Raw genomic sequence first — 26,112 nt, 5'->3', positions numbered from 1 at the left:
TTCCAGCTGTCATCGCTGCGTAGCCCTAATCTTGGCATTCAGGTGGCCTGAGACGCTTTGAAGATGGTGTATTTAAACGATTATAACTCAACAACATTGTTTTCAGTCTTATTCTCATAACTGAAGTCTCCTTTATGTGTTACTGCACACTGGCTTACTTGAGACAAGCAACCAGGTTATCTGGGTGGGTTTGTTTTGTTTTTGGTTTGTTTGGTTTGGTTTTTTTTGTCAGAACCTTAAACTGTAGGTCTCTGGCAAGTCTTGTTCCGTTCTGCAAGCAAAACATGCTTTGTGCAAAAAAAAAATAGGAGCAGGAGTCTGCCAGCTCCAGCTAGGAAGTAGTGAGCCTGGGTTCAGGGAAGTGTTGGATCTCTTGGTTCATTTTAGGAGATAATGTCAAATCATTGTGGGGAAGGGTTAATCTAAAGAGTTGCTAAACAAAGCAAGGCCTGACACACTTGCATCTATTACAAACAGGAATGACGGCACTGAGTTTGGTGGGTCTGTTTATCAGAAGGTTACTAATAAGGTTGAGACATCAGTCAATCTTGCATGGACTGCTGGCAGTAACAACACACGTTTTGGTATTGCTGGAAAGTACCAAATGGATGAGAAGACTTCCGTTGTGGTAAGAATTTTGTTACAGAAATGAGTATTTCAAGCTCCCCTAAATACTGAAAATTTGTAATGAAGCAGTTGCTTTAACTAGTTACTGAGGAAGTATGGTAGATTGCGAACTGTGGCTTCTGTTGTGGTTCAAATTTAAATTGGGACCTCACACATCGTACTTGTGAACTTATGGAGGAAAAGAAATCTGAAATATAATTTTGTCCATAGTGAAATAGTCTGACTAGTGTGCTTGGAATAGCATGCTACTGTGCTGAAAAATGTCTTTTAAAAGACAATGAAAGTGTCCTTTTAATTCTTAAATCCATAATGTAAAACCATATTATAATTACAATGGTGGAAGTTTACCTGAGCTTACAGCCTTCTCCTAACAGTAAGTTAACCGCTGAAAGTTAGCTGACGTGTGTGTTTTAAGACCAAGAACTGAAGTAGCAAGCATTTATGTTTCAAAACAACAATTAGTTCCAGGACCACTGAACCAAAATTGAAAATGAGAAATACTGTTGTTAAGAGCTCAAAACTTAGTAATGCAAAAAGGGGATTGCATATTCATGTATTTCTTGCTCATTAGAAGAAAAAAGAAAATCACTCCTGAGTGATGTGAACAAGACAGGCTCTGAGGGACTGCAGTAAGTAGCTCTTTAAAAGATATAAAGACATAATAGAGGAGGCAGTGAAAAACAGCATGGCATTCTGTGAAGGCAGAATTTGCACCATTTGCTTAAGCTGAAAACTCCTGAGAAAAGGAAAAGACTGGAACATGCTTCTAAGAGAGGTTGGTCTCCAAGTAGCTCAAGAGTGTTAATGCATAGACCACCTTCTCAGGGGACTGGGATACTTCTGTATGAATACTTACACAGTTTATAAATACTGTGATTTTTTTTTCCTATAGGCTAAAGTGAACAATGCCAGCCTCATTGGAATTGGTTACACTCATGCCCTTCGATCTGGTACGCAGTTCTCACTGGTAGCAGCAAATGGTGTTAAGTACTACACTATGGTTTAATTCACTGTCATCTTAAGAACAGACTAGATGAACAAAGGAGCTAGAAGTCTACGCAGACTCAGAGAACTAAAGGATGTCTATGGATGCAAGTTCCTGTGGCAACTAAGCCACATTAGTGAGGTCAAGGACCTGAGGAAGAGCACTGTACTGGGATGTCAGTGCATGATGGTTCTCGTGACTTGCTTTTGTAGGTGTAAAGCTGACCCTCTCGGGCTTGATTGATGGCAAGAATTTCAGTGCTGGAGGTCACAAAATTGGGCTGGGATTTGAGCTGGAAGCCTAACACAGCTTTAAGTCAAACAACTGGTGGTGCTCTGGAAGATGAAGGAAAAGTGTACCCGGTGCATTTCAGCCTTAATATTACTCGGAAATTTGAAGAAGTGTGAACTTTCTACTCTGCCCAAGAATGACTTTAACCCAATGCTGAAGTCCAGAGTGTGCCAGCACAACAAAGGAAGACACTTGAAGGCATGCATGGAAGTTGTGATGTTTGTGCCACATTTCAGTTTCCTGTATTTTAAATCTGTTCCAAAAAACCAAAAGAAAATCCAACCTCTCCCCATTATTGTATTGCATTTTGCATGTCCTATACTTCACAGCCTTTTATAAAAGGAGGTCTCTGTGTTGTAGTGGAAATTTGGGGTTACAACAGAATGAAATAAATTGGTCACAGTCAGAACACAAGGTTGGTGTGTGTTGACTCTCACCAAGGTTCCATCCAGCTGGCTTTTTTGGTCTTTTTTTCATCTTTTCATGCAACTTTAAGCATGGTTAATAGATAATCTGCAAATGCTTTGTTACACGATACCTGTACACTGAAGATTTCCTTCTTTGGTTTCTAGGCTAACATTCTTACACCTCTCACGTTTTAGAGACCTGCACAGTGAAAGCAGCTTTTTCCATTATAGTGTTATTGAGCGCATCAAAAAGAGCAAACCAAAAGTTTACATGTTTTAGATAATTTTGTTCCCAGACAGGAAACAAGTATTAGGTAAGTACAACCATTACACTTAAAGAAAAAAAGTGCAAATCAGCAAAGTTAAGCAATTAAGTTCACAGTTCATTAGGAAGGTGACATCTACCAGTGACTGGGTATACCTTGTCCATTGTTCATTAGAAAGCCTAAAATGCAGCAAAACAGCCCCAGGCGATGCCTAAGGGAAGACGTATCAGGACAGAGATCTGCTGTCTTAAGGCACAATTAAGAACATTCTCCAAGCAGTTAGAACAGGCATTCCCTAATGTATCTTTGTGAAAGTGTCTGAGAAGTGGATACTAAAAGCTAAGCCATATGTATCACATAAGCAGTTGGTGACAGTAGAAGGCAGCTGATATTCCCTTCTCAGAGGCAGCAGCTTTTCACAGTTGGCTTCCCAAAGCAGCATGGCTTCAGAGGCAACCAGAGTGATTCTACATCTGGGTTTGTTCTGGATTGTTTGTTTCTTCTACCTGAAGCTGCAGCCAGCTCCAGTCTAGAGCCGAAAGAATAAATGAAATTCAACACCAGGCTACAGTTGAGCTTTTTCTAAAATAAAGGTAAAGTGTGTTAAGAGTTATAAAAAATTTACTGGGAACAAGTTGGTCAATTTCATGATGAGCCACGTGACTGCTGTCAAGGAAACAACCTACTTGCACTCTCCAGTATTTTACTCTCTCTTCAATATTCTGCATTGTTAAATTAAGGATCCCTGACACCCGCTCATCCCAAATTTGTGTGCAGTTTTGCAGTAGTTTTGTACAACAGCCAAGTGCTTTGCCCCATCCCTTACTGTTTAGCGCAGCAAGTTCCCAGCACGTGGCTCCCAGTTTTGGCAAGCAGAGTATGTCAGGCGGCAGATTATGAGGGAACCGGTGCTTCCTATCTCTGTGCATCTCCTACTCTCCCCCTTGGCCATGAGTAAAATGCAGATTTCATTTAGCTGTGTTAGTGGTGGCAAAGTTGCACATTCAGAACTTCGAAGCCAGGCACTTCCTTAGTCCATTTACAGAAGAGTGAATACATTACCAGGAAACTCTGCTCTTGATCCTTCATTGTGTCATGCATCACATTTTCTAGTTGGCTACAAAGTTTCCGAGATTCCAGCAGCAGCTCCTCACTGAAAGGGGCAATTATTACACTATTAATTTCTGTGGCAGTTTAAAGAGATGCTGCCTCTGTCATCAAGAAATACTTCTGGCAGATACGCTGCAGAACACTGAAGTTAGTCAGGTCATAGGCTTGTATTTCATACTGCAAATGAAAAGTTGGTGGCAGCCCCTGATTTACTAAATGGGGGAAAGGAAATGTATTCCAAGATGGAATTGGGTTCTTATTAGGTGGAAACACGGTTGCTAGAGGAAAAGCTGAGAAGCCTATAAACTTAAGGATGGGGCAACAGGCAAAAACAAAACCAAGGTCTTTCATTCCAAGTGGTAACCCAGTTCATTTAAGCAAGCCGGAACTACGCATGCAGCAGTCTCAATGACACAGCTCAGCTACTGTGACCTTACATGACAATACTTCAACAGTTCTTGCTGGCAGTGTACTTCCAAGTGAGCCCAACCATCTCAGATTAAAGGAAGAAAACCAAAAAACCACTTTTGTTACTGAGGCTGGGGGAAGTGAAGCCATACATGATACCCAATTTTCATATGGAAGATCTGAAAGCCCCAGGAAGTCTTAACTACCAAGTAAACTAAGGCTGCTGACAATGCAAGCTGAACACAAAGTGTAAAATATGAGAAACCCTGTGGGCCATTATTTCACAAAGCAGGAAGCCTAGCTTTGTAGTGGTGGCATTAGCAGCCGAAGAACTCCAGACTTTGCCTCACCTTTTTCTTACAGATTCTGATAAATTGAATGTTCCAGAAGGGACTTGCAGCAGCAGTTGACCTGAGCTACCAAGACGGGATGTGTTCACGCTCTCTGGACTGCCAGTAACAGGACCACGCACTTTACTCTGAAGAAAACACAGAATATTCAGAGTGCAATTGTTCCCACTAGTTTTCAGCAGCCGGGAATATGAGACAACCTGGAACTTGGCTTTCATACTGATACAAAATAAAGAAAAGAACCATAGGATACACTCAATTTACTATTGTTTCAGTAGCCTGTGCTACAAACCATATTCTCAGGTTAAAGGGGAGTTCTTATTTTACTTACACAAGCAATTTTCAGCAAGTTCCACAGTTCTTTCTTTCGTTTCTCCTGAAGCCTAACAACTGTTTCCTCATCTTCACTCATCAGATTCATCACTTTCTCCACTCTGGGGAACAATTCCAATGCCTTCTGTTTGCAAACTACAGTTTTACTATTAAAAAAATAAAAACTAATCAGATCACACATGGGCCACTGCAGTAGAACATTTCTGAAGTTAATTATTTTCTGTTAACACTGCAAGATCTCAAGAGCCGTATGCAATGAGTTTTAAACCTTCTCTTGCTGGAAGAGAAAATACCTTCTCTCAACTCTGAATAAAATGTGCAAAGCTCACCTGAGCTGAGCATAAATGACTCAAACTTCTTTTTCAAAGGTCTGGATTGCCTGTAGAAGCAGTCGTACTATTTCCTGGCTGTCACCGCCTCTCCTCTGATATGGAATGAGAGCCAATATTACACAAAAAGGTCGGTTTATAGGACAGAGTGAGAAGATTCTTAGCGGCTCATTTCCACTACTGCTTTAATCCTGAAACAGCCAAAGTTCAGGATATGCGAGTTTGAGTGGGATGAATTACACTGAATTTTAGCCACCTTCTTCAAAATTTAAAGAACTTGAAAAGGAGAGTTGGGACTGTATCAAAGGAACAGTCGTGTCTTTCATCCTTTCTACCCAGAAAGGTTGTTTGTTGCTTGTGGCAACAGCCTGCTCTGAGAAGAGCTCCAGAGGAGTTTCGAGAACAGCTCACAAAGCACCAAGAAAGGAAGGCTGGCCTAGTGTGAAACTGACTCCCTGACTTCCCTCTCGAGAAAAGGCAATCCAGGAGAGCCCATGTGCTGCTAGTGTCTGGGCAGGCCTAGAAGTCAGCTAGTTTTCTCAATGATCGTTACTACATCTCCAAAGTTACACACAAAGCAAGCTGACCTTGAGCTAAAGCGTCTTTTACCTCTTGGCTTCTCTCTGAGTCTTCGGTACAGCTCTCTGGCTTGTTCTTCTCTAGAAGTAAAAAGCAGGAAAGAAAAGGATTTCCAAAGAACCAAAACATGGAACAAATAGTTTGAGAACTCAAATCTTTTCTATACCTGTCTGCCATTTCAGAACAATGACAGATGAGTCAAAAAACATCTTTAGTGTTAAAGTGCTCCCAGTCCCCCACAATTTGGGTGGAAGAAACAGCCCTTTCACTGTCCTCTAGTGAGTAAGCTTAGCCAGAAACACTCCTGCATCTGAAGCTCAAGGTAGTTCAACTCACAAATCCTCCAGTGTTCCTCCTTGTTTACGACCTAGCGGGCTTCTCTGCAGGTCCACAATGTCTGTCTGCAGGGCCATCATCCTCTTCACTACCTGCTCCACACCATCTTCCTGAAAGCAGGGTAGAACATAAGCAACACAACAGTCTCATACCTAGAGACACTACCACTCACACTCACACTGGTTCTTCCTTTCTCATTCTTATTTCTAAACAAACCAACAAGATGCAAACAGCAGCCTTGGCCAAAGACAAACGAGTCGTTTCAATTCAAGGAAATTCCAAGACGTTTCTGGGGCTTCGCCAAGATCTCCCGTTTCCCCCTAAGCCTTACAACAGAATGAGCTTCATGTAGTGCTAATAATGGACAAAAATTGTGCCACACAAACCAAGGCAATGTGAAATCTGACATCAGTGCAGATACAAGGGGCTTCTATTTAAGGCAGGGACAATGAAGCTAAAGGGGGAGGAGGGGAGAGATAACAAAAACAAACCTCTTTATGACTAGCAGTTAGATTTAGAAACATACCCGCCCACAAAGTTCCACAGCTTGCTCCATCTCTCTCCAGGCAAACAGCAGCTTCTCAGAAGCTACAGGAATCAAAGAAGAGTGACTGGCTTTCTCAGGTTCACAGAGAAGGAGGCAGGTGTTTTTGTGAGGATAAGAGTCATGAAAAGACCCGTTTGCCAGATGCTATACTCACTAATTCCAAACTCAATCTACTCTTTATACTTTTCCAGGTCAATTTGGATGCTTGTTTTAAAGAAGTCCAGCTTTGCTTTCAGCTGCTGAGAAAGGGAGGCCATAGAATTCTTCATCTTCCAGAGGGTACTATTGTAATGCAACAGATTCATCCTGCAAGGACAAGAAGGTCCTATTAGCCTCTGAAAGTAGAAATCCACCAGGCTTTCATTTACATCCAAAACAGATACTTGAGACAGTGGTGAGGACAAATGCAGTTGTGCCAAAGGGCTAACTCTCCACTTTTCATGAATTGCATACAGCTCCAATCACGGGCTTCCCCATTCCAACAGGGTCCCATTTCTGTCTTCCCTTCCACCAGCGCACAAAGACAGAGATAAGTATTGTGGAGAAACGGCCACCGTACATGGCTGCTCGCTGCCCCTGCTGAAGCCGATTACAGTCCTCTTTCAGCATCCGCATCGTCTGCCAGATCTGACCCCACACCTTCCGCAACTGGAAAAAGTGGAGATTCTTCTTTGGATCCTGAACTGAAAACAGAGGAGGTGGGAGAAAGGGAAATGGTCATATCAGCGTGAAGCAGGAATACTGTGTTACCACAAAACAGACCAAAACATTGCTCCTTTGAGGGGCATGTTACTGCCTGCAAAGCCTAGAGCAGGATAACCCCTGTGCAGCTCCCCTAGCATGTCAAAATCAAACCCCTCCCTTTTTTAGTTATTCTGATAAACTGAATGAATGACAGTCCATTTTCCTGCTTCTTCAGTCCCAATACGCAAAAGCTCCCTCTACTCTTTGTGCACGATACAGACCACAAAACACAGACGCCCCTCTCAACACTGACCCCGCCCCGCCCTTCATATTCATGCCAGAGGAGTCCTTACGGATGCAGCCAACACTTTCTGGATGAGGACGCAAGGCCACCTGAGCCTCAGGAAACTTTCTTGTTATCAAAGAGGAAGAGAAGGTCTGTGTCTGCTGCTGCAGTATCATTCACCTGCAGAAGACAAAAGACCCAACCAGGTTTTCTTGGGAAGAGCAAGCCTTGGCAACACCACAAACAGAAGAGTCCTCCTCAACCAAACACAGAGCACCAAAGGCAACAGGCTGCCTACGCTACAGTGGCTGTTAGGTCTGTGAGGTTACCATGACAAAAGCATGCCACAACAGCAGGGAGTGCTGTGATCCCAAAGCGAGTGCAGTGACTTCTGATTCACTCAAACTTAAGAAAGGGAATACCGAGACTCACCTTGCCATCAGCTGTATGTTTAGTGACCAACTTCTGAGAAAACAATTCAAGTCCTGCTTCCTGCACTAGTTCCTGGTCCTGTTCTGGAATTCCTGTATCTGACTGAATCCTGGCCTTCACACTCTGCAGAGTCTCTTCCTCTGTCACAGGGTAGGTGTGCACAGTTCCCGTAACCATGTCCAAAACATGAAGCAACTACCAGAAGAGTAGCATGGCATGAGAAATGCTGAAGATACATTGGTCATCTTAGAGCAGAGATTGAGGGACCGAAAAAATGACCACCAAGAAACTCTTCAAAGCACTTGGCAGAATCAGCTACTTCCTAGCATTATGGCAAAGTTCTTGTCCTCCATCAAGGGGAAGAGAGGCCACATGGCAGTTAAATACCTGTAGAATCCTCTCTCAGAATATGGAACCAAGCATGCACAGAAGCTATTCGCTACTCCCAACAAGCTCAGGGAGTATTTGTCCTCAAAGAAGCAAGAGGAAAGCACCTGTCACTAACGGTCAGGAGACAGTTCTATGAGTTTCTGCCTCACTCTTCCTCCTAAGTCTAGGATTCAGAGGCTCAGGAAACTGCTCTCTGGAAAACTTTTTAGGGTAATACAGACATATTGCTTACCTTCAAGTTCAAAATGTCATCCAATGCTTTGAAACACCCATTGGGTTCATATGTAGGATCTGTACCTCTCTGACGTGGGTGCCACATTAACATGAGTTGCGGCCATTTCTCCAGCCTCCCAGACAAAACACTGAGCAACAAAAACCAGGAGATCAGAAAAGGGAAAAAGTGCATTTGCAGTAACGATACGGCCTGTTCTGTGTGGGAGGACTGACAAAACTGCCCCCCTCCTTCTCCCTCCAGCACTCCACCTCTCCCCATCACAAACGCAGCGTTTAGAAGGCAGAAACCAAGACTACACAAATTTGACAAGCGACAGTAGTACTGCCTGTGTCACACACTCAATGTATTCACAGATTAACACAGTAAGGCATATAACACAAACTTGGTCCTTTTGCAGAAGAATCAGTTTATCTCAGCACAGCAATTTCCAGTACTCACCTGTTTAGATTGTTGGGGCAGGGCAAACTGCTAGAAAACTTGACTTCTCCGGATAAGTCTTCTGAAACAACAATATCCAGCTCACTCTTCTGACGCACTTTAGTATGCCCAATGTAAGCGAGTACAATGGTGAAAAAATTGCCCGCCTTTCCCAGCCTGCATGCTAGTAGGCTCTTAAAAGCTACTCTTGACATGTAATACAGATGCCACTTTGGTTTCTGTTACCTGCCCTGCGGGAGTCAGCCCTTATCCCATAGAGCAAGGATCAGGAATGCTGAACTTGCTCAGGTGAGTCAAGCCCCTGTGAAAGGGGTCACTTTCCAAAAGGGCAAGAAACATAGGGATATTATCCTCAGAATCAAGGGACCACACTTCTGCTTCCTGTAAACAGGAAAGTCACATCATGCCCACTTACCACCCAGCCACGGTTCACTCACCATTGCACTGGCTGCCAGTTGGGTAGGAATGGTCGGAAGCCTGTAATGCACTCAAAGGCAAGCGTGCCAAAGCTCCAGGAATCCACTGTCACCCTATACTTCTGCTGTTCCAGCAGCTCTGGAGCCTGATACAGTTTACACGCATGAGACAAAGCCAGATGGCTTTGGCCAGAAAGCTCTTAGCTTTCTCTGTCCCTTAACATCTCATTAACATTTGTACAAATAATTAAAGACATTACTGAACGCTGCCTCTCACGGGCTTTAAGACCCTCCTGGAGTGAGTAGCATAGGTTACTGGCACTCCTGCTTATTTATAACAGATGCAGGTAGCACAAAACCCAGTCTCAGCAAAACCCAGTGTCAGCAAAAAAGCAGTCACCTTTGCTAGCTTCAGCACCACAAACGCACCCCATACCGTGCAAGTACCTAATCCCAGCCCAAAGCTTGGTAACGGTTAATTCTATCCCTCTAGAAGGCAGTAGCTGCTCTTCTAGCTGAATTCCTTTCTTACCAAGTACTGCAGTGTCCCAACAAAGGATGTGCACAGGCTCCCCTGATCCAACTCCTTAGCATAACCAAGGTCAATGATTCTGTGTATTAACTGAAACACACAACAGAGAATAAGAATGCCAGACTGAAGTCCTGTTAAAAGCACATCATACAGCAGAAAGAAAAGGTCTGGCTCTTCAAAGCTATGCAGGAAAGGTGCCAGTGAAGAGATAGAAGCAGAAATGGGAGGCTACTGTAGATTTCTAAAACCACAATGAATTTGAAGGTGTTGGAGCACACTTAGCAGTCACACCTCTAGCTCCTTCCGATCTTTGGTCAATCAGGACAGTCTGCTTCTTTCCTTAATAGTTGAAAGTCAAAATGTCAGGTGTTAACAGACGTCTAATACAACGTCTCACCTCAGCTGCACACAGAATACTATGTGACAGTGACCTGAGACAGGTGTTATCCTGGGCTGAGTGCTCTTGCAGAGGGACCATGTAACTGCATGAAGCACATGCAGGTTCCTTGTAAGTTTACTTGTCTGTGCAGGTAGAGACGACGGCTTCCTGCTTACCCTTTGCTCTCCTTGCTGCAGCACAATGTTCTCTGGCTTCAAGTCTCTATGGATGATCCTGTTCTCATGAAGGTATCTGAGAGCAGAAGCTGAGACAGAAAAAGCCAGTTGTTAGAGCTGAGTAACAGTACCGAGCATGAGCTCAGTAAGGATTCATCTATTCTATCTAGTAATAAGCATGGCTTTCACATCAGACCTTGTACAATCAAACATACAACGAAACGCTGAGTGTCAGGGGTAAAGTCAGCACCATAGAACTCTGGACACAAATTGAGTTCTCTCTCTGGATGTTCCCTTACATCCTTCCTGTAAACTGTAGTAATGCTGGCTAGCTTCCAGTAGGCAAGAACCTCCCCAGACTCCCAACACTTTTGGGAGATGATCAAGATCATAAAAGGTCAGTCTGAAATGGAGTCACTAAGGTCACTACTGTATATTTGGAGAGTGGACTCAGGACTAAAAGGGTTTCCATAGTTCAGACAACTGAAGGTACTGCCACCACTTACCAATGTCAGATAACAAGATAAGAATAGTTTCTTCCCGCAAGCCACAGCAATTCTCCAGCTGGTCCAGGTACTGCAAGTAAGGAACACAGAATGTAGTCTTTCCCTTCTCTATCCCGAGTGAACTCCAGAGTTCCACAAATTCTCAGGGATGCAAGAAGTTTCAGCAACAGCAATTAAATTCTCCAGAAGCACAAAACTCTATGGACTGTGACCTGCGGTAGCAGCAATTACAGCTTTGTGCCTTGGTTTAATTGCATGGGAAAGAAGATGAAAGAAGTCACTGTCATCCCGTTTTCATCCTCCTATTTGTTCCATCCCTCTTTGCCTGACAGTATCAACTCCAATCTGAGGCCTAAGGTCTGTGTTTTAGCTATGGGCAGATTATAGCAAAGGTCAGAAAAGCCTTAGGATTAGAACTACCATGTGTTATCTCTTCCTATGACAGACAAGAGTTCATCACTTTCAGGAAGGGTACAGCCTACAGATGCACCTACCCTACAATGGTCTTGGCCATACTCAAATACCGTCGCACGTCCCCTACACTTGCCCTCATTCTCTGTGTGCAAACTCCTCACAGTGTCACTTGCACCTAAAAAAATACAAAGCACTTAAGTCTTCAAAAGCTGAACATAATACCAAGGACCAAGCCACCAACACTTGTTGATGCCATGACTAGAAATAGGAAACATCAGGGTATGAAAGCAAAGGTTTGAAGGGAAAACTTCAGTAGAAAACCTAGGATCAGATCAGAAGGTGATCCATTCCTAGGTTACCATCCTAGGGACCCCACCTTGCGGAGGTCTCCACCTTGGCAGTACTCCATGGCCAACAATGGCAAGTCATTTGGTGCGAGCTTCTGCATCCCTTCAGGGACATCGCGGGCAGCCACCACATTGGGATGGTTCAGTCTGTAGAACAAAAATTAGGCAAGTATACATGATGTTCTGAAACTGCTATACACTTTCATGTGCTCGTGGTCACCACGCAAAGCCCAACATGGTCACAAATGCTTTGAGAAATTGAGTTAGTGAATTCTAAAGGTTTCCATCTTTCACGGATCTAGACTCATTTTAACTCCTGGCACTTCATACGGAAGACAGTGTGTTTCTTCAACATGTATGCATTACAGATCTGTCTAGAAGGTACAGCAATGAGCCCTGCACAGGAGTGCAAGGGAGTCTGTTGCTACCGTCCAGAAAAGACCCAAACTGCAATGAGACTGCTGCAGCCGAAAATGTTAATCCAACACCCCAAGGGACTGCCGCAGCACAGACGTTAAGTCAGGCAAAGCGGCGGCTCTAGGTAGCAGCGTTGTTGTAGCGCTGAGGGCACGGCAGACGAGCCGAAGACGGCAGTGTGAGACCCAAGACGAATAGGAATAGGAATAGAAAATAGAAACTTTTAGAGCCCCAAAATCCCCCAAAATTCACCCAAAATGCCCCAAAAATGACCCCCAAAAATTCCCACTAAAAATCGAGATTTCAGAGCCCCAAAATCCCAAACAATGACCCCAAAATCCCGACTGAAAACTGAGATTTTTTAAGCCCCAAAATCCCTCAAAATCACCCCAAAATTCCCACCCAAAATTCCCACTAAAATTGAGATTTTTTAGAGCCCAAAAATCCCCAAAAATCACCCCAAAATTTCCTGCTGAAAGTGGGAATTTTTAAAGCCCCAAAATCCCCAAAATTCCCCCCAAAATTCCCACCTAAAATCCCTCAAAAAACCCCAAAATTCCCACTAAAAATTGGGATTTTTAGAGCCCCCAAAATCCCAAAAATTCACCCAAAAATTGGAATTTTTAAAGTCCCAAAATCCCCTAAATTCACCCCAAAATTTCCACCCAAAATCCCCTAAATTCACCCCAAAATTCCCACTAAAAATTGGAACTTTTAGAGCCCCAAAATCCCCCAAAATTCACCTAAAATGCCCCAAAAATTACCCCAAAAATTCCCATTAAAAATCGGGATTTCAGAGCCCCAAAATCCCAAAAATTGACCTAAAAATTCGCCCCAAAAATCAGGATTTCAGAGCCCCAAAATCCCCAAAAATGACCCCAAAGTTCTGATTGAAAAATGGGATTTTTGAAGCCCTAAAATTACCCAAATTCACCCCAAAATTCCCACCCAAAATCCCCCAAAATTCTCACTAAAATTGAGATTTTTGGAGGCCCCAAATCCCCAAAAATGACCCCAAAATTCCCACTAAAAATTGGAATTTTTAGGAGCCCCAAAATCCCCAAAATTCACCCAAAAATTCCCACTAAAAATTTGGATTTTTAAAGCCCCCAAATCCCCCAAATTCACCCAAAATTCCGACTGAAAATTGGGATTTTTGATGCCCCAAAATCCCCAAAATTCTCCCCAAAAATCCCAAAAAACCCCCAAACCCCCTCCCAGTACAAACCAGTAAAGAAAAACCCCAAACCAGTATAAACCAGTACAAACCAGTCACCTCAAATCCCTTCCCAGTTCATCCCACTTCATCCCAGTGACCCCTAAACCCTGTCCCAGTACAAACCAGTAAGGAAAACCCCCAAACCAGTACAAACCAGTATAACCCAGTACAAACCAGTACAAACCAGTATAAACCAGTAACTCCCAGTATCCCCCAGCGCCGGGCCCTGGCCCTGAGCCGCTCCCTGGAGGCCACCGAGCATCGAGAGATCCCAGTTCAAACCAGTACGGACAGGTGAGGGCACTGGGACGGGGACTGGGGGTCACTGGTTTATACTGGGATGGACTGGGACTGGGTTTGGGGTCACTGGTTTATACTGGGATGGACTGGGAGTGGGTTTGGGGTCACTGGTTTATACTGGGATGGACTGGGAGTGGGTTTGGGGGTTACTGGTTTATTCTGGTTTAAACTGGTTTTGGGGTTTCTGGGTGTGGTTTAACCTTTGCCCCTCCCCCCACAGGTGAACCGACCACGCCCTTTGTCAGGCCACGCCCCCTTCCCTTATATGGAGCGATAAGGGCGGGACAAACTGGGCGGGGCCTGGGGGTTACTGGGTTGTACTGGGAGGGAGTGCGAGGGGCCAACGCGGCTCTGACCCCGCCCACCGCGCCAAGATGCAAATTTATGTAACTGAGAGCACAAATAAATGCGAATGACATCACTTACCACAGGGACTGGGAGTTGCTGGTTTGTACTGGGAGGGGCCTGGGCGTGGCTCTGACCCCGCCCACCTCACTGATGCGCCAGCCTTATGTAAATTTATGCAAATGAGAGGCGAAATAAATGCGGGTGACGTCATTTGTACGCCGAGGAGCAAAGCGGCGCCGGGGGAATGATGGGATAAACCGAGGCACAGAGCACCGCAGGGCATGACGGGATACACCGAGGCGCAAAGCGGCGCCTCAGGGCATGACGGGATACACCGAGGCGCAAAGCGGCGCCGCGGGGCACGACGGGATACACCGAGGCACAAAGTGGCACCGCAGGGCATGACGGGATACACCGAGGCGCAAAGCAGCGCGGGGAATGACGGGATACACCGAGGCGCAAAGCGGCACCGCGGGGCACAACAGGATACACCGAGGCACAAAGTGGCACCGCAGGGCATGACGGGATACACCGAGGCGCAAAGCGGCACCGCGGGGCACAACGGGATACACCGAGGCGCAAAGCAGCGCGGGGAATGACGGGATACACCGAGGCGCAAAGTGGCGCCGCAGGGCATGACGGGATACACCGAGGCGCAAAGGGGCACCACGGGGAATGACGGGATACACCGTGGCGCAAAGCGGCGTGGGGCATGACGGGATACACCGAGGCCCCAAATGACCCCAAAATTGTCCCGAATTTCCCCCCCAAAAAATCCGCCCCAAATTTCCCCAAAAATCCCCAAAATTCCCCTCAAATTTCCCCAAAATATAAAAAAATTCCCAAAATTTCCTCAAAAGTCCCAAAAAATCTCCAAATTTTACCAAAATCTCCCCAAAAATTCCCAAAATTTCTTCAAAAATCCCCCAAAATTCTTCAAAATTCCACAAATATCTCCCCCAAAATTGTCCCCAAATCCCCCCAAAATCAACCAAAATTCTCCCGAAATTCCCCCCAAAAACAGCCCACAAAAATTCCCAAAATTTCCTCAAAATTTCCCCAAATTTTACCAAAATTCAAAAAAATTTCCCAAAATTTTGTCAAAAATCCCCTCAAATTCCCCAAAATTCTCAAAAATTTTTCAAAAATCCTCCAAATTCTCCCAAATTTCACCAAAATCTAAAAAAAATCCCAAAATTTCTTCAAAAATCACAAAAATCCCCCAAAATTCCCAAAATTTCCCTCCCAAATCACCCAAAATTTCCCCTGATATGACCCAAAATGGTCCAAAAATTCCCAGGATTTCACCATTCCTTCTTTGAATTCCTCCGAATCCCCCGGATTTCCCCCTAAAATTCCCAAATTTTCCCAAAATTCCCCCAAATAACCCCGAAATTTCTGGAAAAAACCCCAAATTTCCCCCCAAAAGTCCCAAATTTTTTCCCAAATTCCTCCCAAAATCCCCCAAAATTTCCCCCCAAATCCCCTGAATTTTCCCAAAATACCCCCAATTTTTTCCAAATTACCCAAATTTTCCCCCAAATTCTCCCAAATTTCCCAAAAAATTCCCCCAAATTTGCCCCAAAATGACTCCAAATCATCAAAATTCTCCCAAAATTCCTACAAAACTCTCCAAAATTCCCCCAAATTTTCCCAAAATCCGCCAAATTCTCTCCCTGCAGAGCGCCCACTGGTGGCCCTCGAGGTTGGAAAGTTTTGGGGGAAAAACCCGAAATTTGGGGTGAAAATTTGAGAATTTGGGGGAAATTTGGGATTTTTGGGGTCGTTTTTAGGGGAATTCTGGGGGGAAAATGGAGGATTTGGAAAATCTGGGAGAATTTTGGGGAAATTTTGGGAGATTTGGGGTGAAAATTGGGAATTTGGGGATTTTGGGGGGAATTTTTAGGTGATTTTGGGGGAAAATCGGGAAAATTTTGGGATTTTTTGATGGTTTGGGGTCGTTTTTAAGGGGATTTTTGGGGAAAATTTGGGGGAAAGCCCCCAAAATTTGGGAAAATTGGGGGAAAAAATGGGAACATTTGGGGGGATTTGAAAGATTTGGGAATTTTTGTGGAAAATTTTGGGGAATTTTGGGGGAATTTTTTAAGGATTCTGTGGGAAACTTTCAGAATATTATAAAAAATTGGGAAAAATTGAGAAAAATGGGGAAAAATTGGGAAAAATTGGGAAAAATGGGGAAAAATTGGGGAAAAATTGGGAAAAATGGGGAAAAATTGGGAAAAATTGGGAAAAATGGGGGAAAATTTTGGGAATTTTTTCGAGGAAAAAAATTGGAATTTTTGGGGGGGGGAAATTTGGAGTTTTTGGGAAATTTGGGGATTTTTGTGGGAATTTTGAGGGATCCCCGCTCTGCCCCATAGATCCCGAATCCCAAACCCCGCCCCACAGATCCCATCCCCGCCCCCCAGATGGCTCCTGCCCCACAGATTGTCCCGCCCCCGTCTCTGCCCCACAGGAGCCGCTGGAGCCGCCCCACAGGATCCGGCGCCCCCCGAGTGACCTCCTGAGCAACCCCTGCCACGGTGAGCCCCACGGCTGAGCCCTGACCCACGGATCTGTGACCCACGGCCGAACCCTGACCCACAGAGCCCTGACCCACAGAGCCCTGACCCACGGATCTGTGACCCACGGCTGAGCCCTGACCCACAGAGCCCTGACCCACGGATCTGTGACCCACAGCTGAGCCCTGACCCACAGAGCCCTGACCCACAGAGCCCTGACCCACGGATCTGTGACCCACGGCTGAGCCCTGACCCACAGAGCCCTGACCCACGGATCTGTGACCCACGGCTGAGCCCTGACCCACAGAGCCCTGACCCACGGATCTGTGACCCATGGCTGAGCCCTGACCCACAGAGCCCTGACCCACGGCTGAGCCCTGACCCACAGAGCCCTGACCCACGGATCTGTGACCCACGGCCGAACCCTGACCCACAGAGCCCTGACCCACAGAGCCCTGACCCACGGATCTGTGACCCACGGCTGAGCCCTGACCCACAGAGCCCTGACCCACGGATCTGTGACCCATGGCTGAGCCCTGCCCCACAGAGCCCTGACCCACAGAGCCCTGCCCCACAGAGCCCTGACCCATAGAGCCCTGACCCACGGCTGTGCCCTGACCCACAGATCCCTACCCCACAGATCCCTGCCCCACAGATCCCTGCCTTGCCAGGGGCCGGGGCTCAGGCCTTGGCCTTTTGGATTCATGGAACACATCCAGGTTTGCTCAGCACCAGAGACACCTTTGCCTTGTCTGTCCCCACCTGTCATCAGTGCCTGCAGTGATGGAACCTGGGGACACTTTCTCCATTGGGTCTCTCTGTGTGTCCCATTAAAACTGCAAAAAACTTCAGTGTTTTAATTTACCTTTGAGCTCTTGAGAAGTTTTTGGAACACTCTTTCAGGGACAGAGTTGAATGGAAACACCAAATCCACGGGAGGGTCATTCAAGTCCTTGTGCTGTTTCTGTGCTGCTGAGCTGGGCCGGGCTCCTGGCACAGAGGCAGCTCCTTGCAACAAAGGAAACTTTTAGAAAGACATTTCCCCTGAGGAGAAATCCTCCTTCAGATGGGTCACCTGTATTATTTGAAATGTAGACTCAGAGTGAAAGTTTACAGTGGCATAACAACCTTTTCTGTTCCTTTCTCATTAATTGTTAACCCTCTCCTTTTTGTTTGCTTTGGTTAATTTTGCTTTTAACAGTAGAGAACATCATTCTTACATGGAATATTAGGTTTTGCACGTAGGCTAATTGATATCTACGCCTATAGAACCCATACCTATGGAATATTAAGTTTTAAATACAATACGTACGTTTCATGAGCAAAAAACCACGTTGAACTAAACAAGCGTCCCCCAGCCCCTCCAGGATCCCCAACTGTTCCCTCAGCGCCCATTCGCCCGCCCCCAAAGCGTCCCCGGATCCCTTGAACGCTCCGACCCCACAGATTCCCCTTAGAGCGACTTCAGGGAATTCATCTCCAATCATCCCCCCTGGCCTCGGAGCCCCTCGGAACACGGTTCTGCGCCTAAAAACTCCTGCCCCGCCCCGCGCCCTAGAGAGCTCGGTGACAGCTCCCCAAGCTCCCCGCAAGTGCTCCCGAGCCGTACACGTTCCCCCCGAGGACCTCAAATCGCGGCTCGGACACAAAAGTGTCCCCAAAGCGCCTTCCCGGAGCCCCAGACGCCCCGTTCGAGCCACTTCCGGGACTACAGCTCCCAGCATGCTCCGCGGCGCACTTGGAGCGCTACTCCAGCCGTGACTCCATCTCCCATCATGCCCCGCGCCCCGCCGACAGCCATTGGAGCTGCGCCTCCACCTCCCGTGATGCTCCGCGGCGCCGTTCAACCCTGTTCTACCCGCGCCTACAACTCCCATCATCCCCCGCGCCCCAGAGAGTCCCCTCAGAGCCCCCCAGGTGCCCGCCCGGACCCCGAAGGGCCCCGGATTCCCCTCCCTGACCTCCAAGTGCCCCCCTGGACCCCGAATTGTCCGACAGAATCCCTAAGTGCCCCTCCAAGTGTCCACCCGCTTCCCAAATGTGTCCTCCAGACCCTCAAGTTCTCTCCAAATTCCCTGCCCCAAATGTGCCCCAGAAATGTCTCCATGAACCCCAAAGTTGCCCCTTTTACCCTGTCGGAGAAAATGCTAAAGAAGATGACAAAAGGACTAAAAATAGAGCAAATCAGCATGAAGAAGAAGAAATCAATAGCCAGTAGTGGTCAAGCAATTCATGAAGGGAAGTGTGTTACTTAGAACCAATGACCAATAGCTTTTTTCGTTCCTAAAAATATATTGATTTTTTAATGTCAATATAAAAATTAGGTAATAAAATATAGAAAAATGTTATTATAAAACTGAAAAATAACTTTCTAATTTTATTATTTACATAAGTTTGTTTTTATTAAAAAATGCTGAATTTTCTTTTATGTTTTGGGAGCGCAGTCCAAGGTGGGTGATGTCACACGTGGTGAGGTTGGGTGAGAAGCAGGTTGTCCAAACAGGGTCAGCCTGCAAGGGGCTCATTCTTCGCTGTGCTCAGAACTCCTAAGGAGACATTCCGCACCAAGATCACCTAAAGAACGCTTCAGTCAACTCTTCAATGAAATGAAAAATAAAAAAAATACTCCTGCAATTAAAAAACCAAAAATCACGAGGTGCGCTTTGATATCTTCCTCCTTAAGAGAATTCCGAACTGATTCCAAGCAGCTGCACAAGCCATGGAGACTTGAAGACAACTGAAGGAAGATCAAGAGCTCCACAGGGATTTCGGTGGTTTTTTATCCGGTGGATTTGGGGCTGAGTCCAGGAGCCCCGAGGAACAGACCCCTGAGGAACACCACTGGTGACCGGCTGCCAGCTGGATGCGGCGCCATTCCCCACCACCCTCTGCCTTTGCCTCCCCAGCAAAGAGTGCTCCTGTCCAAGCCGTGGGCCGCCAGCTTTTCCAGGAGTGTGCTGTGAGAGACAGTGTCAAAGGCCTTGCTGAAGTCCAAACAGACAACATCCAAAGCCTCTCCCACATCCACCACACAGGTCACCTGTTCATAGAAGAGGCAGGTTGGTCAAACGACACCTGCCCCTCCTAAACCCGTGCTGGCTGGCTCTGATCCCCGGGCCGTCCTGTAGGTGCTGCATGATGACACTCAATATAAACTGCTCCGTGACCTTACCGGGTACTGAGGTCAGGCTAACTGGCCTCTAATTACCAGTTCCTCCTTCCCACCCTTTTTGTGAGTGGCTGTCACACTGGCCAGTTTCCGGTCCTCCGGATCCTCACCAGTGAGCCAGGACTGTTGGTAAATGATGGAGAGCGCCTTCACAAGCTCATCTGCCAGCTCCCTCATCACCCTGTGGTGGATCCCACTTGGGCCCACAGATCTGTGAACATCCATTTGGCTCAGCAGTTCTCTGGCTGCCTCCTCCTGGATAACAGGGGCACCATTCTATTCCCTGACACCATCTACCAGCCCAGGAGGGCAGCTGTCCTGAGGACAAGCCATATTCCCACTAAAGACTGAGGCAAAGAAGGCGTTAAGCACTTCTGCCATCTCCTCATCTGCAGTTCCTAAGTTCCCTCCCACATCCAGCAGAGAACAAAGGTCGGTTTTTAGCCTTCCTTTTGCCGTTAATATATTTGTAAAACCATTTTTTATTTTCCTTCACAAACTTGCTGCCGTTGGTAGGACATTTAGTGACAGAAGCTGCAGCTCGTTCTCCAGGAAGGGTTCTTGGAAAGAGCAGACAGGACTGTGGAGAAGATTCTGGGAAAGCTGAAACAGCTTTTAAAAAATGAAACAAAAATGGAAAGAACCAATCCAAGATGGTTTTCTCTATTTATTTCTATGCTCCCCTTTTCCATTTTGCACTACTTCTCCATCCCATTAACTACAAAGAGATCTCACCTCTAAGATCCATGACTTGGCAAGTTTTAGACGCTGTAAAATACCATGAGCTACACACAATTTGCCTACCCCCGTTTCTCTTGGAAAGCAATGCTGGAGACGCAAGTGCAGTGCTTGGGCCAGGTACGAATTCTGCATTCAAGCAATGTTCTCTGACAGTGTGTGACCCTCAGCAGGGACAATGCATAGCAGCAGCCAAGGGGATTGCTCTGCCACAGTGCAGGAGTCAAGGCTCTGGGTCTTGGCTCAACAGGGCAAAGTTCCCGTGTTTGGAAGGCTCAGGGGCTGCCCCCGGGGCGTGCGGGGCTCGGCGTGGGACTGAGCGGGCGACGGACAAACGGCCCCGGGGAGAAACGGCCCCGGGGCTTCAGTTGCAGCGGCAGCAGCGACAGCAGCGGCAGCAGCAGCAGCGGCAGCAGCAGCAGCAGCAGCGGCAGCAGCAGCAGCAGCAAAAAAAAAAGCTCCTCTTGCGACTCCCTCCTGCTTCTCCTCTCCCTCTCCTGCAGTCCCACACCCGCTCCCAGTCTCCCTGTCCCGGTGTCCCCCTCCTCTCCCAGTGTCCCTCTCCCCTGCAGGGCCGGGCCATGCCCCCAGCCCGCCCCCGGCCCCGGGCGGGGCTGCCCCGTCCCCGCCCCCGGGCCTCCCACCGCGCTCTCGCCTCCGCCCGCCTCTGGCTGTCCTGGCGATGGCGGTGCTGGGCGGGGATCGGTGCCTGGGCCAGGGACAGTATCGCCGCGCTTTGCCTCCGCCTGTTCCGAGCCCGGCCCCGGCCCCTCCCGGGCCCCGCGGACACACGCGGCGCGGCCGCTCCCGCCGCCTGCGCTGCGCCTTCCCCGGCCCGAGCTCCGCGGCTGGCCAGCGCGGCCGCCGGCCCCGAGCCGCCAGTGTCGCCTTCCCAGGAGCGAACGCCTGGGGATGCCCGGCCTGGGGTGGTTGAGGGGCGCTCAGGGGCCGTTCCTGGCCCCGGGCCGAGCGCTGACAGCCGCGTCTCTCCGGCAGGGAAGGCGCAGCGGGGCCTCCAGGAGCAGTACCGGCTGGGTTCGCTGCTGGGGCGCGGCGGCTTCGGAACTGTCTTCGCGGCGACGCGGCTTTCGGATGGCGCCCCGGTGAGCGGCGGGCGCAGGAGGAGGGGGTGCAGGAGGAGGAGGAGAAGGGCGGAGGAGGAGGAAGAGGATGGGGCTGGGCAGGGCGGGCGGTGAGCTCAGCCCGCTGCTCCCCTTGCCCTGCAGGTGGCCATCAAAAGGGTGCCACGGAACCGCGTCCGGCACTGGGGAGAGCTGGTGAGTGAGCGGGGGCCAGCGGGAGAAGCCGGGGCGTGCCGGGCGGGGACGAGCCGAGGCCCGGCAGGGTGGAATCCGCCAGGACGCCTCGAGGGAGAGCGGGCGTGCGGCCACTGGAGGGTGCAGAACATCCCGGGCAGGGTGAGCGCTTCCCCACCCCTGGCAGGGCCTCAGCCCCACTGACGGCATCGTGGTCCTCCCACAGCCCAACGGCACCAGCGCACCGCTGGAGATCGTGCTGCTGGACAGGGTCTCCACTGGCTTCCCTGGTGTGGTCCAGCTGCTGCAGTGGGTGGAGTTCTCCAACGGCATCGTGATGGTGCTGGAGCGCCCGGAGCGGTGTCAGGACCTCCAGCATTTCATTCGGGCACGGAGGTTCCTGTCCGAGGAGGTGGCGCGGGAGCTGTTCCGCCAGGTCCTGGAAGCCGTGCGGCACTGCACCAGCTGCGGGGTCCTGCACAGGGACATCAAACCCCAGAACATCTTGGTTGACCTGGCTACCGGGCAGGCCAAATTGATTGACTTTGGCTGTGGCACCTACCTGCAAGAGAGAGCATACACTCAATTTGCAGGTGAGCCCACGCAGGGGTGTGCTCCCGGTCCCAGCATCTCATGGCCCAGCCTGGGTGTGGCAGCAGGGACTCTCCCTTTTGCTGCCAGACACGGCACTGAGTCTTCAGCCAAGTGGCTTTTGAGCAGGGGTGTGTGGGGGGCCAGCTTCCAGCCCTGCTGGCAGCCTTTGCCAGCCACTCTGCCCAGGACTGGCGCTGGGGTTGGGGCAGGCAGCTCGACAAAAACACCTGTGGGTGAGAGTAGCAGAGAAGCGGGGGCTAGAAGCAGTGCAGCAGCCAGTTTGGTGTGCAGGCAAGAATGGGCTTGGGCTGCTCTGCCTGCCTTATTTGCCCTGGCTTCATAATGTTTTTTGGGGCAATGCAGGCAGGGAGGATGAGGGCATGGTTTTTCCCCGGCGCTGAGTGGGTTTTTCCTTTGGATGTCATGGCCAGGCCTTGCCACGGCTTCCGCTGCCCCCTTCCGACACTAGTAGCTTTTTTTGCAACCCTGAGTTTGTAAACAAGTCACTGGTGCTGGTGAGAGAGCAGCAGGTCACCCCACGTGCCACTGGTGCAGCCCCCGCATGCCCAGGGATGCTGGGGCCAGGCTCTGGGAGCAGCAGCATCCCCCTGATGAACTCCATCTGTATTCCATAGGAACACCATCCTACAGCCCCCCGGAATGGACCCACTGTGGCTGGTACTATGGCGAGCCAGCTACCATCTGGTCCCTGGGCATCCTGCTGCACCAGATGGTCTGTGGAAGACACCCTTTCAGGAGGGGTCAGATGATCAGCTGGGACCATCAGCTCTCCCTGCCACAACGGCTCTCTCAAGGTGGAGGCTCATCTCTGGGCACGGGGGGAATACCAGTGCTGGGAAACAGCAGTTGGCTTGTGAGCATCCTGCTCTGGCAGCTGCTGAGGAGGTGGCACATGTCCTGCTCTCCTGATCTCCTCCAAAACAGGGAATTGGTGGGAAGGTTTGGGCCCAGCTCTGAGCACATGCAGCATGGCCTGGGCATGGGAATAGTGGGACAGGAGCTTTCTCCAACTGACTGGTGGCTTCTGGTTTCTCTCCCCAGATTGCCAAGATCTGATCAGGTGGTGTTTATCAGTGCACTCCTTGGACAGGCCCTCATTAGAAGACCTGTTCTGTGATCCTTGGATGCAGGATACTCATCTGCCCTAGAAGAAGGGAGAGAGCCACAGGCACACTTTGATGCAGTGCCCTGGTAAGTTCCAGCTGCACACATGCCTTGGTGATCAGAAGCAGAGCAAGCCAGACTTTTTGTCCTGCCTGTGTCACTGCACAGGGCTCATGGGATGGGCACAGGCAGCCCTCGTGCTGGAGCCGAGCTGCTCTGCCCAGCACTGGTGGCTGCCATCCAGGCTGGTTTTGCTTGTCCTGGTTCACTGACAGCTGGGGCCCTGGGCAGAGCCCTGAGAGCCTGGTCTCACCCCCAGGGAACGAGAAGGAGCCCCTGGAGAAGCTGGACAAGGTGGGGCTGCTGCTGCTGGAGACAGCGAGGACAACATCAAGGATGAAAACCTCTTCTGGGACCTGGCCACCACAAAGGTGAAGATGATTGACTTCGATTCTGGCATCTTCTTCAAAGCCAGGCTCCACAGCCAATTTGCAGATGAGTCCACGCACAGGGGGATGCTCCCAGATTTGGGCATTGCACGGCCTGTCCAGGAACCACAGGTTCCTCCCTTTGCTGGGGCAGGTCCAACTGATTGTTCAGTGGGCTGCCAAGCTGCTTTTTGGCAGGGCTGGGGGCACAGGCTGGGGTGGTTACGAAATGGGAGTTGGCTCCTGGCCCTGCCAACAGCCCCCACCACCCACCGTGCCCTGGGCTGGGGCTGGGGCAGCCAGCCCGACACAAACAAACCCCCAAGGTGGGAGCAGAGGTGGGACTCCAGAGCCTGTCCATGGGCTGCTTTGCTTTGCAGGCAAGGAAGGGCTTGGGGTGCTCCACTGCCCTTGTTTGCTTTGGGATCACCATTTTTTTGGGGGGCAGTGCAGGGGGGAAGAGTGAAAACATGGGATTCCCTCACTGGTGGGTGGGTTTTTCCCAAGCATGTCGGAATTGGCCCTTCCTCAAGCCCCTGACAGAGATCACATCTTTTACCTTTTCCCTTGTTTCCCCCTTTTGTCTGTTAATTTGTTGTTTGTTTTTCTAAAGGAAGTGTTCTAGGTGGTGTCCAGTTTGGATTGGGAAGTGCTTGGGACCAGCTGTGGCGTGGATGGCCGCGCCCTAGGAGAAGGCTGAGGACGTGGTTTGGGAGCAGCTTTTCTTCCCGCGGCGGATGGCATGAGGTGGGTCCCCGTCTTCTTGGCACGGGTGGGGTAAGAGCTTTTGGGAGATGGCAGCCAGCACAGGAGCATCTTGCTCTGGGCAGCTGCTGAGGGCTGGATGCGCCGTGGCTGGCTGCAGGCTGGGCACACGTCCTGCCAGCAATGATGGGCGGCTTTGGGCCCAGCCCTGAGCACGGCCAGCGTGGCCTGGGCACCGCGGGCGGCTGGGACAAGGGCACAGGAGCCTTCAGCTGACGGGCGGTTTCTGGTTTCTGTCCTTGCAGCCGGGCTCTGCGGGTGCTGAGGCTGCTCTGGGCTCTGCCAGGGCTCTGCTGGGCTCAGCACCGGGCCGGGATCAGCCAAAGAAGAAACGGTGTGCCCTGCAGCAGAGACTTGCCTTGAGCATTTTGGCAATGCGGCTCAAGTTTGCAGAGTGTACATCTCCAAGAGAAAACATGATACCGCCCAAAAAATAAACTTGTTCAATACCTTCTGAAATGAAATCAATCTGGGATGGCCCCAAATGACATTTTTAAGCTTGCTCAAGCTGTAGCTCAGCTCTTCTCTGAACAGTTCTGTCCTCCACCTGCCTTTTCCTTCACAATGCTCTCTATTTTTCCCCAGTGAGTTCCCAGCCCATGCCAGTCTCCATCACACTGTTGCCTTCCTTGGTGCCCCTCAGCATGAGGAAGACTGAGTCCCAGGCTTAGGGACTGTCACTGGCTGAAGAGTAGCAATGTCTCAGAGGCCCAGAGACATTTTAGTGTCATTCAGAGCTGCTCTCCAGCCCTCAGCTCTCCTCACTGCTGAGTTCCCACTCCCTTTTTGTCGTCCTTCCAGCAGGATGACCAAGGGGCTCTTAGATGTCTCTGTATCCATGCACAGAAGGCACTGTCTGCGCCAGGGTTCCATAATATCTTTGTACCCATGGGTATGGAATGAACATAGAGAGGGAAAGTGTCGGGCACGGTGCTTGTGCACTCCTTCCTTTCTATACAAGACACATCCATGCACACCTCACATACAGATGTATTAAAAGGATAGGGATGGATAGAGATTTTCCACAGAGCTCTAACTTTGGCTCACTTGTAAGCCGGAAGCCAGGGGATTTTTTCCCAGCTTTGTGTGAGTAGATGTCTAAGAGCTGAGGAGAGCAGCATTTAGAAGCAGTTTCAGGATTTCTAGGCAGGAAATGGAGCTGACAAGCATCAGTGTAACTCGCTGTATTCATCGGGATGGGCTGCTGGTTCTTTAGGAATGTGGCACAATGGAGAGACAAGACTTGGAACAATCCCAGCTCTCTGTGGATTTGTGCAAAGGGAGAGCAGCAGGAAAACTTTGTGTCTGCTTTGGGGGACACAAGATCCACGGAGCTGGGGTGGCAGAGGGAAACGCGGGCTGGTGGCAGCTGAAGTCCTGTTTCATGACATCCCAGAGTGGCACAGGACAAAGCTAAAAGCACCCACC

The 26,112-nt window shown here is 49.1% G+C and overlaps 1 pseudogene; it reads right to left on the bottom strand.

Moving 5' to 3' along the window:
- Positions 1–2,262: 2,262 nt before the first annotated feature.
- LOC136304145 (inhibitor of nuclear factor kappa-B kinase subunit beta-like) overlaps positions 2,263–26,112 on the bottom strand; it is an 89,758-nt pseudogene continuing 65,908 nt past the window's right edge.

The sequence above is a fragment of the Chamaea fasciata genome, unplaced genomic scaffold, assembly GCF_029207755.1.
Source record: "Chamaea fasciata isolate MVZ Bird 193981 ecotype frontalis unplaced genomic scaffold, bChaFas1.0.hap1 SCAF_52, whole genome shotgun sequence".
NCBI lineage: Eukaryota > Metazoa > Chordata > Aves > Passeriformes > Sylviidae > Chamaea > Chamaea fasciata.
The sequence above is the reverse complement of the archived record's forward strand: the minus strand, read 5'-3'. Positions and strand labels throughout refer to the sequence as shown.